The following is a 13,178-nucleotide window of genomic DNA, read 5'->3' as shown; positions in this document are numbered from 1 at the left end:
TTCAGCACCTTACAGGCTGCTAGACATATAATATCATTTAAATGAATGCATGAATATTGCAAGGGAAAGATGACCCTGAGGATAAGAATCAGCACAAAGCTTGCTTTTATGAGATAAAAATAAACCCAGTGCCACAGAGTTGATTCCAAGTCTACAGGACAGAGTAGAATTGCCCCATAGAGTTTCCAAGGAGCACTTGGTGGATTCGAACTGCTGACCCCTTGGTTAGGAGCCACAGCACTTAACCACTATGCCACCAGGGTTTCATGAGATAGAGGTCAAATATACCCCTGTTCTCCAACTTCTCCACCATTTCTGACATCAGCCTTTCCCCACACAGCACTCTTTCTCTATCAGGTTCAATAATTCATTACAACAATCACAGAGAACATACAGAAACACTATATCTGCAATAACTAAAAGAGAAGGACAGAAACATATACACAGGGCAAGGTATGGGAGGGGCCCCATTATAGGGCCTCAATTTTTCATAAGGGGACCCACTTAGGTCTCAAAGAGAAAACCTGTTTACCCTTCCCCAAACCAATATTTATTCTCACCCATCAGGAAACTTTCAAACAGGAAACTTGATCGCATTACTTGGAGTGCTCAGCTATGGGCCTCTCCTTTCAGCTGGCTCCTGGATCCTCTTAGCCAGCTCCAAATTAGCTCTTGGATGGCCCCTGCTCTGCGGGTAGCCCCCTACTCTGCAGGTAGCCCCTGTGCCCACAGTATTACAGCTCTCAGCTGGGTTCTGTCTTTACACTGTGCTGCCTTGTCGTTTCTGCCTTTTCTGGTACTGTTGCAGCCACTGTTTCTGTCACAATTGCAGGCTTATTTGGTCTGGGAGGTTCTCAGCGCAAGACCCCACGTCTAAAGGATCTCTCCACTCCTTGCTCGCCCCGATCAAAAGGCCCAATCTGAGCCTCCACGTTCTAGGGTTTTTAATAGTCACCAGGCAGTCCCCTCAGCCAATCCAGGTAAAAGCCAGACCAGGTGAGGTGCCCAGACAATCTGGGTAAGGGTCAATTTCTGGGGAGAGCTCCACAGCCAATTCTGGTAAAGGAACCGGGATCAAAAGGCCAAACTGCTTTTTGGTAATGTGATTGCATACCAGGTAAATATATATGAACAGTCTGCATAAAAAAAAAAAAAAAATGAATTAGTAGCTTAAAAATTAATCTAACCTGGAGTTCTCTCATTTTGGTAGTTTTTATACTGGTAATTTTTTTTTTTAAATCATTAAATGAGATAGCCCATGAAAAGATTTCAACATCAATAAATGTTTTATTAATAGCAACAAATGCAACACTTTTTTTAAGAAATGACCATTTGACACACTAAAACAAGAACAAATGCTATTTTTCATTCAGCACAGAATATGTGGCACACATTATTTATGGTATTCCATGGAATTAGAATTAAAAAAAAAAGATAAATTTCTACCATTTTCTATGTGAAGAACTGAAGTAAAGAAAAACTGTTGCCATTATTGTTGTTAATTGCTATAAAGTCGATTCCCATATGTTACAAAGTAGAACTACTTCATAGGGTTTTCTTGGATTCAATCTTAATGGAAGCAGATGACCAGGCCTTTTCTTTCTTGGTGCCACTGGATAGATTTGAACCACCAACCTTTAGGTTAGCAAACTGTCTGTACCCCCTAGGGACCTAAGAAAAGGGAAGTAGCACAAAATAAATCTACATACTGATGAAGGTTAGTATTATAACCCAAGGTCTTCTCTTGTCAAATCCATTTCTTTTTTTAATTCTAAGTCAAAGTCAATATTAGAAGGACTCATCTCCAAAAGTCACCAACAATTCGTGATCACCATGCCTGCTCCCTGCCAACACTCACTATAAAGTTGCCATAGTAGCAACTATTCCTTATCAAAAGCAGATGTCACTTTGGGATTCATCCTTACCCTCCACCTGCAAAGGGATAGGCTAGAAGCAGCTTCCATCAAGAGGTCAGAATATTGGAGAATTGCCTCTCAGTGATGGCCAGCATCTGCATTTGATCTCACTGCCTTCTTCAAATACCTGGACTTTTAGCAACTAGAAAACTTATATTCAAAATGTGTCCAACTAGCTTCAATAGGAACTGATTTAGTTGAAAGCTAACACAGTTTTCCTGAAATTAGAGAGATATGTATTTGAATCCAAAAACTAGCCTGCAAATTTTTGGCCAAATGTCCAAACTCTGAGCAATGTTTGAGCCTACCTGGCTCTGTGACAGTTTGTTCTCTTGCATAAAACTGCTAAAAATCAAAGCTGAAAGCCATCATAAGAAATATAAATAAAGTTTGATTAGAAGTGCTTTGTGTAAATGAGCCCCATGATTTCTGGGGCAATTTCTGTAGAATATCAGTTTTCTTGTTAAGTATAAAAAAATAAAAAATAATAAAAATAAATTTTTTTTATGTCAAACTTAACCAGTAATCATCACTAGACCTAGAAGCGTGCTTTTTTTTCCTAAGCAATGAAGAACCAATTGGAATAAACTTATTTTAATAACATGTCACAATTGATTTTAAACTCAGTAGCTCTGATAATTAAGAAAAAACAATATTTCACTAATTGTGACAAGATTCTTTCAGAACGGTTTTGAAATAGGTATTGCTTTTGATTTACTCAAAAGGGAAGAAATTTGGTACTGAGAATTAATAATGTACAGAAACGGGATTAACTATGTATTTTTGAGAACCTTAAATTAATAAATGACAATAGCTAACACTTAAAAAAAAAAAAAAAACCTGAGCATTTATTTGTGTCTGACACTCTTCTAAGTGTTTTATATGGATTACTACAATTAATTCTCACAAGAAGCCTGTGAGATAGTCCTGTTGTTAACCTCGCTTTGCCTACACAATGGAAATTAAATTATTTTTCCAAGATCTCAAAGCTAGAGCTGGAAAATGTCATGGAATCTGAAACTAAAAAGTATTAAAGCATTTAAAATATTCAAGGATTTGCCTTCTAGGAGTGGGGGCCAACAGATTTTGGCATTGTCTCTCCCTAAACACCGTATTGCTCCCTCTATTCTTACATAAAATGATGGAAAAGAGCAATATATTATGAATCTGATCTACTCTCAAGTTTTCTGTTAATATGACTGGTGAAAGAAATGAAAATAACACAAACTGAGTAGTTAAAGCGCTCACTATTCTGGTGACCTGAAAACAACACTATATATTTTTAATTATGTTCTTTTGTTGTATTAAATTCACTTTTTTTACTCTGCATTGCTAAACTTTAATACAGTTAGCATGGTTTCAATATCATGGACTAACATTCTAAATTCACCTGGTGAATGAACATTGAACCATCAACCTATTATCATGAAGATGTGTGCTGTTATTGACAGGAAAGCTGGCTTACTTTTACTGTTGTTAATCTGAAATAAGATTTACGAATATAAATAAAAGTGATATGGTAGCATTGATCATTAAACAGTAACACCTCTTAAGCATATTTTCAGGAGGTTTTTAAAAACTAAGAAACAGTAGGACTGCAATTTAAAGCTGGCTGGATTCTCACTTTTTCAAGTACCTGCCTGTATAGCCAGATTCTTCCTGGTCACGTCCAGAGGCAGCAGTCACTCCACATTCTAAGTTTTGTTTTGTTTTGATTTGCTTTGCTTTGCTTTTAAAGGCAAGTACTGATCACTTTCATAAAGATTTGTTGTTGTTTAGTGCTGTAGAGTTGATTCCAACTATGGTGACCCCATGTGACACAACAGAACTGCCCTACAGGGTTTTCTAAGGTGTAATCTTTACGGAAGCAGATCACCAGGTCTTTCTTCCACGGAGCTGCCGGGTGGGTTCCAACTGCCCGCCTTTCAGTTAGCAGCCCATTGCTTACCTGTTGAGCAAGCAGGGCTTCTTCCATAAACATTACAGCCAAGAAAATCCTATGCGGGCAGTTCCACTCTGACACAAGAGGCTGCTATGAGTTGGAATCCACACAACAGTACCCAGCAACAACAACTTAGCATTGTGGTTGTGGTAGACAGGGACAGGGAACATTTTCCCAACATCTTTCATAAGCCTCAAAAAGATCAAGCTAGTTAATTTTTCATCTCTTCACCTTCCATCCCTCCAATCATTTAAATGTATATGTGTTCACAATTCTAATAACTGCATTTATGTCATTTTAATCTCTCTCATTTTTTAAACTAATATCTTACCTCTTCTTTTCATTCTTTATAGGTTTCTGTGTAACAATTTCTTATGTCATTACTCCCACCTCTTCTTTAAATACTCAAGAGGTGCTCAGTAACATAATTCTTAATGACATAAATTTGACTGTGACCACTTAAATGCAAAGGCTCTGTCATATCCATATTTATAGGTCTGCACTGTGCTGTAACCCAGCAGTTGCTCTGTAAGTGCAATTTAAACTTAAATGAAACTAAATCTTAAATTCAATAACTAACTTAATGGAACCTCCAACATCTCTGGTTCATTCATTAAGTCACACTTTAATTCAAAAAACAAACATTTATTGAGTGCTTGTTGTGGTGCTCGCCACCACACTGGGGACTGAAAACACAAAAGTGAGACAGCGCCAACTCTCACTCCAGTGCAGGATACGGACATGCAGATAATTACACACTGTGGGACATGCAATGAGAAAACTAAACTTGGTGTTACCATGAAGAGATAGAGGAGTCCAGAGGCTAAATGGAGAAGGATTCTACAATAAATGGTTCACTCCGTATTACAATGGCTACAGTACCAGGGAGTACACAGAGGAACCAATGGGTCAGGAAATAAAATTACAAATACTACAAACTTAACATAGAATAATTCATATATTTTTTATTTTTGAAACTGCAACTAAACTTGTAATCAGGTTTCACGAAATGTTTCCTGACAGAAGCTAACGAGAGAAGGACGTGGCTGACAGGCAGAGAACACCTGTATTCGAGTCAGCAGCTGGAAGTTCACCACTACATTTAGATCTTATAAAGAAGTTAATACTTACCTGTTAGAGTAATTTTGCAATCCTGTGAATAAATTTATTTTAATCCTTAAGTAAATCCTTGTAAAAACCTCTGGGGTTATAACCTCTCACGTAGCCTCTACGCAGTTAGAGAAATCACAAGGATACTGGCCAATCTGTGGCTGTTACCTTTGACAGTTCACCAAATGCTCTTAAGTTAATTCAAAAAAGGTTTAAAGAACATATCAGTAATTATATATAAGTTTAAGATTAAAACTCTGCTTTCCAAGTATTTTCTAATTTTTTACATAGACTTCCACAATACTTTAAGGCTTCAAAAATACGGAAAGCCAATCCCAGTACTCAGCAGATATTCAATATCTTTTAGAACTGCATTATACCAAATATAATACTTAATGGCATTAACCAACATTTAAGGAGCCCAGTAGTACAATGGTTAGCCACTCAGCTGATACCAAAAGGTTGCCAGTTCGAACCCATCCAGCACTCCACTGGCAATGTGTTTCCATAAAGATTACCGCCTAGAAAAACCCTATGGGACAGTTTCTATTCCGTAACACATGGGCTCACTATGAGTTGAAATTGACTCGATGGCACCTAAAACAACAACAAAGCTTTAGGATAAATAAATAACTACATATAATTAACAAAAATGATTTCAACTTAAGTACCCTCTTTATTTTGGCACCTCCTAAGAAAAGAACATAGTAAATATTTAATTTATAAAAGGTAAAAAAGCAATTGCTCCAGAAGAGAAGTATGGCTACTTGTGTTGTTAGTTGCTGTCAACTCAGTTCTGACTCATGGCAACCCCAGGTGTTACAGAGTAGAACTGCTCCATACAGTTTTCTTGGCTGTAATCTTTTACGGAAGCAGTTCTCCAGAACTTTTTTCCACAATGCCACAGCATAGGTTTAAACCTCCAATCTTTAGGTTAGCAGCTGACTGCAAACTGCATTGGCAGTTCAAGTACACACAGCAGCTCCACAGAAGAAAGGCCTGGCGAACTGCTTCCGTAAAAGATTACAGCCAATAAAACCCTATGAAGCAGTTCTACTCTGTAACACCTGGGAATGCCATGAGTCAGAATCTACTCGATAGCAACAGGCATCAAAGCTATGTTGGTACTGTTGTTAGTTGCCATCGAGCAGATTCTGACTCATGGCAACCCCATGCTTGTCAGGGCAAAACTGTGATCCATAGGGCTCTTTTGGAGTTTTTTTTTTTTTTTTTTTGCTGTTCTTTTTGTGTGCGTGTGTGCCTTAAGTGAAAGTTTACAAATCAAGTCAGTCTCTAATACAAAAATTTATATACACCTTGCTATGTGCTCTTAGTTGCTCTCCTCCTAATGAAACAGCACACTCATTCTCTCCACCTGTATTTCCTGCGTCCATTCAGCCAGCTTCTGTCCTCCTCTGCCTTCTCATCTCCCCTCCAGACAGGAGATGCCCACATAGTCTCATGTGTCTGCTTGAGCCAAGAATCTCACTCCTTACCAGTATCATTTTCTATCTTACAGTCCAGCTCAATCCCTGTCTGAAGAGAAGGCTTTGAGAATGGTACCAGTTTTGGGCTAAGAGAAGGTCTGGAGACCATGACCCTGGGGTTCTTCTAGTCTCATTCAGACCATTAAGTCTGGTCTTTTTACGAGAATTTGAGGTCTGCATCCCACTGCTCTCCTGCTCCATCATGGATTCTCTGTTGTGCTCCCTCTCAGGGTAGCCATTGGTTGTAGCCGGGCACCATCTAGTTCTTCTGGTCTCAGGCTGATGTAGTCTCCAACTTATGTATCCTTTTCTGTCTCTTGGGCTCATAATTACCTTCTATCTTTGGTGTTCCTCATTCTCCTTTGCTCTAGGTGGGTTGAGACCAACTGATCAACTTAGATGACCACCTATTAGCACTTAAGACCCCAGATGCCACTCACCAAAGTGGGATGCAGAATGCTTTTTTAATAGATTTTATTATGCCAATTGACCTAGATTTCCCCTGAAACCGTGGTCCCCAGGTCCCTGCCCTTGCTACTCTGGCTTTCGAAGAGCTCGGTTTACTCAGGAAACTACTTTGATTTTGGTTTAGTCCAGTTGTGCTGACTTCTCCTATATTGTGTGTTGTCGCTCCCTTCATCTAAAATAGTTCTTGTCTACTACCTAATTAGTGAATACTCCTTTCCCTCTTTCCCTCCCCACCCTTGTAACCATCAAAGAATATTTTCTTCTGAGTTTAAACTATTTCTTAAGTTCTTATAATAGTGGTGTCATTTGTAACTGTCCTTTTGTCCTTTCGCAACTGACTAATTTCACTCAACATAACGCCTTCCAGATTCCTCCATGTTATGAAATGTTTCACAGATACATCATTGTTCTTTATCGATGTGTAGTATTCCATTGTATGAATACAACCATAATTTATCCAGCCATCCGTCGATGGGCACCTTGGTTGCTTCTATCTTTTTAAAAATATGGAATCCTTCACCAATTTGCATGTCACCCTTGTGCAAGGGCCGTGCTAATCTTCTCTGTACCGTTCCAATTTTAGTATGTGTGCTGCTGAAGTGAGAACTCCATCTCCATAAGGTTTTTAATAGCTGATTTTTTTTTTTTTTTTTTGGAAGTAGATTGCTAGGTCTTTCTCCTGAGGCACCCCTGAGTGGATTTGAACTGCCAACCTTTCACTTAGCAGTTCAGTGCTTTAACTGTTTGAACCACTCAGGGACTCCATGCATATTGTTGTTGTTAGGTACCAATGGAGTCAATTCTAACTCCTAGAGACCCCATGCAACAGAGCAGAACTATCCCAAAACGCTTTCTTTGCTGTAATCTTTACGGAAGCAGATCACCAAGTCTTCCTCCCGTGGAGCTGTTGGGTGATTTTGAATCATCAACCTTTCGGTTAGTAGTTAGTAGTTAACCGTTTGTGCCACCAGGGCTCCATCCCATACGTATTACTAGTTTCCAGGCAAAGGCCTACATCAAGTTAATTTTCTCCTTAATTTAAAAATATTCATGAATATGGTAGTTTTAATCAGTAAAAATTAACCCTTTCAGCAGGTGATGACATTACAGACACACAAGCACACTTGCACGCATGCACACACACACACTGTTCACGTGGAACTCTAATGTGGACTAAGAAATACTAGGTTTGCTTATATACAGTTCATTCCGCTGTTTGTAGATCTAAGTTCAAAGTACACGGTAGACACTGAAATATACATATCAAATCGACTGCATGAAATGGACATTATTTTTTAATATTTTGGAGTAAGGGCTTTTGAGTAAGACGAAACTATTCCAATTTCAGCACAATCACAGACTAACTGGGATGTTATTTAAGCTATATAAATCGTAGTTTCCTCACTGAAATATTAAGGTACTAATGTGAAGTTCACAAAAATGTTATGGGAAATAAAGTAATTTATATAGAACACTTATGAAAATATTTGGTATGGTATATAGTAAAAGCTATTTGTATTACATATTCTGTATTTTGGAAATGTATTTTTTCTAAGCTAACTAGGAAAACAGTCAACAGAAATATTTATAACACTGTGGCAAAGGGTATGTATTGCATTTTTATAATCTACAATGTCAATAAAAATTGTAATGACATCAGAACTGTCATTAAATGCATAAAACAAAGTAAAACCAAAAAAAGACAGCATACAACTATCTGTGTAGTATGACCATATCTTTTTAGAAATGTTTGTTCATCTACATATGCATAAAAAAATGAGAAGGAAATGTTCAAGATTTTATTAAAAGTTATAAAATCTTTTTATAAAAACTTTTTTTTCTTTTATCTTTTTTTAAATTCCTAAATCTGCATGTATTACTTTTATAATTTAAAAAGGTGCTACTTTTCGTCTGGGGTCTTAAAAGCCTGTGAGCAGCCATCTAATATACTCCACTGGTCTCACCCCTTTGGGAACAAGGAAGAATGAGGAAGACTAAGGATACAGGGGAAAGATTAGTCCAAAGGACTAATGGACCACATCTACCGTGGCCTTCGACAGACTGAGTCCAGTACAACTAGATGGTACCAGGCTACCACCACTGACTACTCTGACAAGGATCACAAGAGAGGGTCCCAGACAGCTAGAGAAAAACGTAGAACAAAATTCTAACTCAGAAAGAAAAACCAGAGTTGCTGGCCTGACAGAAACTGGAGAAACCCTGAGAGTATGGCCTCTGGACACCCTCTCAACCAGTAATGAAGTCACTCCTGAGGTTCACTCTTCAGCCAAAGACTGCACAGGCCCATAAAACAAAATGAGACTAAAGGGGCGCACCAGCCCAGGGGCAGGGAATAGGAGGCAGGAGGTAACAGGAAAGCTGGTAATAGGGAACCCAAGGTTGAAAAGGGAGAGTGTTGACATGTTACGGGGTCGTTAACCAATGTCTTATAACAATAAATGTACTGACTGTTTAATGAGAAACTAGTTTGTTCTGTAAACTTTCATCTAAAGAATAAAAAAAAAATTTTAAAGAGCTACTTTTAAATGACAAGTGCCCAGTCATCTCATTTTAACTCATGCCAGTCAATTAATTATGACAATAGATAATATTTTTGTACGTCTCATTTCTTTTTTCCAAAGAGGTTGTTTTTTGTTTGTTATTGTTTTTGTTTTTCCAACTAGCACACACCCACACATATACACACAAATTCAAATTGTGAGTTCTAACATCCTAAGTTATAAGAGAGAAAGAACTTTGCCAAAAGTGGCTTGCAACACCATTCTGTCAGCTTCATTATCTGCATAGATTGATTCATTCAAAGCTGTAGAATGGGTGGCAGGAAGGCTAAATCCATTTAAAAAAAAAAAAAAAAAAAGCCATAGCACTATACAAAAGATCAAGTTTAGACACAGTGTAATACCAGGCATACAATTTCAATGCCTTTAAAAAGCAGCCAATACCAATACCAAACTAAGGTTTTTGTCATTTTCTGTCTGCTTTATTTCTTGAACTACTTGCATGAAATCAGAATCTCGGCATTCTAAAAAGTTACCTCCCTTTTTTGCTTACTCCACTGATTCAAGTCATTCAGCCACGTGAGTGCAGAGGAAATTATCACATTATAAATATAACTATAGGTATTCAGAAGGAAAAGAACCAAACACGAATATGATTAACAAAACTGTTTCTCATAAAATGTTATTTGGTGATATTTTTAGACAAGAAAATGACAAAAAAAAAAGTTTTTAAAGGTATATGTCTAAATAGAATGACTTTTCAAAGATGTCTCAGAAAGAAAACTCTTAATGCAACAAGCTAATGTAAGATTGAATAGCTGTTTGAATGTTTTCAACTCAACTAGCTTTCTTCAGCACCGTGAAATAAATCAAAATCAATGTGAAAGAATGGACATAAAAATCCATTAAGACAAATTAGATTTCACTGCCCAGTTCAGTATTAGCATTAATTCCTAGATGTGGCCCTCTTATCATCACAGCAACAAAAAGGGAATGTACCAAACATCAAAGAATACCAAGAACAACCTAGAGAAATGAGTGGAGTTCAAAACCTGAAGTACTATAAGAATAGAGGAACGACATACCAGTGCCACCTTTTCTGTAAACTTACTGATTATAAGAAATAAAGGGATTATATAATGCTAGTTTCAACTATGAGCTGTCTCCACATCACATTTCAAGCATATAACTATTGCCCATGCAATACGCTGCTGACACATAAATGCCTTTCCCCTCCTAGATATTGCTAAAAATCGCCACAACTACACTTCCCAAACATCCCCAGAAAACAGAACATGCAATAAATCACTCTGTTTTCCCCGAGAAAGTGCAATCCATCTTCAATATTAGGGAAGTAATATAAAATATAATAGTATGGGTGTACGTTGCAGTGTACCAAAAAGACTTGATAAATAACGGATAAGACTGAGAATAGATAGCAAAGTGTACATGCAGCCAAATGAGGCTGACATTAAATGTTTAATAGACTGCATATAACCTTGTGCATTAAAATTTAATGACTTGGATATAAGCACTTAAGGATTTATGAATCTAGCTTCATATTTGTCAGAAAATATTGCCAAAGTTTCAAGTCCTAAGGTAGAGTGCTAGCTAAAATGCTTCTTGGCCTGGAATCAGAAATGGATTCTGTTTAGAGCCAATCCAGAAAAATCAACTGGGGTATGACTGACAAGACTAAGTGACTTGAACTTGGCATGAAAAAGTCAAGTTCCAGAAAAGAAGATGGTTATTTGTTTGGTTGAAACAGCTGAAAGTTCAGTATGCTATCCTTTATTTGCAAAATAATTTCCCAATTAACTTTACATTAAATAAATTAACTATATTTATTATAAAATGAAATTTAAAATTGAACGTTGACAAGAATAAAGAAAAGCCTGTGGTTTACTGTTTATAATACTAGCAGCTAACATTTGTTAAGCTCTGATTACACCAGCCACTGCTGTAATGACTTTGCATGTATTCTCAAGCCCTTTAAGATTGGTACTATGATTATCTCTATTATACAGGTGAGGAAAATGAGGCACAAAACAAGTAAATAATCTAACCAATACCACACATTTGGCAAATAGCACTGCCTGGGATTAGTGAAGCATCTGCCACTCTCTTTCCCTGCATAGCTGAAACTCTGAGGGGGGTGGGCTTGAAACTGATATTCAATTGTATAAACTACAATTTTATCATTTTTAGAGCAGCTGCTAATTACGATGTTCATATCAAGCCTGAATTTTAAAAGCTGATACAAGTTACACACTAAATAAATATTTGTTCAAAGAACTTAGTGCAAAAGGTGGGGAGGGGAGATACTCAGTTTCTCTTCTATATCCAAAGCATAAGTGGACAAACGAGTTCATCTAGTAATTTTGTTTTTATTAATAGCATTGATATACTTTTAAAACAGAGACTTTGCAAACAAGGTTGCATTTTAAATATCATTATGCCATTACCAAACAGATTTTGGAAATACAAAAACATTACTATTTATTTTCATTCATCAAATATTAAAATGAATTCCATTTAAAATTACTTATGAAAAAGATATGCTGCAAGCTGCACAAAGCATTAAATAAATATGTGTATTCTACTATTCAAAATAAATTTTACATCTCAGATGAAAAATGGCAACTCCATTCGGTTGGTCAATGGCCAAATTACCACATCAAAACAGTAATAGTCTGGAATCATATATGTTCCCTCAAAGTTAGGATAATCAATGAAGGAGGCTTGAATATGGATGGCTTCCTTAGGTTTCTGGGACTTTCATGAATGAGTCCTCAGAGCTCATTAGTCAGGAGAATACCCTGATAGTGGTTACTTCAGGACTCTGAACTGGACCCTTCAGGCTCAAACCCCTGCTGAGAATGTACCTTTCTACCAAGTTCCCTGCTGAGAATTTGCATTTCCATTCCAGATATACTGAATCAGAACCTACATTTTAGCAAAATCCTAAGTGATTCTTATGTACAACTTACTAGAAATGCAAAGTCTCAGCAGGAGTTCCAACCTGAACAAAGCTGTTGGAAGCTCTAGGTTATTCGTCATTTGAATATTTTATTCTGTTTAACAATTCTTCTGGCTCCAGAAGTGAAACATCCTGAATTCCAAATATCTGTCAAATTACTACATCAAATTAAATTGGCTGACTTTCCAACTACAGTATATTTTAAGGGCATTTTGTCCCTAATTTAGAGACAACCTGTAGTATCTCTTTATAATCAAAGAAATGAACATTTTCAACTCCACAACTTTCTAAGGAATAACAAATGAACCAAAACAGTGACACACTTCCAAAATGTGAGAGGCTTAACACTGGAGAACATCCAAGCTTCCGCTCTTCCATAACAAAAATTACTAACCATAAAAAGGGGAAAACTAATTACACCTCATCTTTTGATTTGCCTGGAAATAGATCTATATTTAAACTAATGTTTAAAATCTAAAAAGTGGAAGACAAAGGTCCCAATGATAAAGATCAAGATGCAAAGAATGATGCTAAAAATATGCTAATCACTTAAAATATATTGAAAGGATCCCAATTTTTCATGAACAATAAAATGTTACCTTCTTTTGGGTGGTTTTGCTGATCACCAATTTAATACGAAACAAATAACACCTTAATATAATTAAGACAATTAGATTTTTTCAGTGGACACTTCCTTTGTTTCTCTATTAAAATCTGGCACCATTACAAAAATAATCTCACTCTAAGACCCAGTGT

General features: G+C 36.9%; 1 protein-coding gene and 1 non-coding gene across 2 annotated transcripts in view; both read right to left on the bottom strand.

Annotated features, from left to right (window-relative positions):
* KCTD8 (potassium channel tetramerization domain containing 8) overlaps nucleotides 1-13,178 on the bottom strand; it is a 340,341-nt gene that overhangs the window by 324,904 nt on the left and 2,259 nt on the right. The window lies entirely within an intron of this gene.
* LOC111751058 (U6 spliceosomal RNA) lies at nucleotides 7,424-7,530 on the bottom strand. Its single transcript, XR_002786133.1, has one exon. It is a non-coding gene; the product is annotated as a U6 spliceosomal RNA (small nuclear RNA).

This window comes from Loxodonta africana, chromosome 5 (assembly GCF_030014295.1).
Source record: "Loxodonta africana isolate mLoxAfr1 chromosome 5, mLoxAfr1.hap2, whole genome shotgun sequence".
NCBI lineage: Eukaryota > Metazoa > Chordata > Mammalia > Proboscidea > Elephantidae > Loxodonta > Loxodonta africana.
The sequence above is the reverse complement of the archived record's forward strand: the minus strand, read 5'-3'. Positions and strand labels throughout refer to the sequence as shown.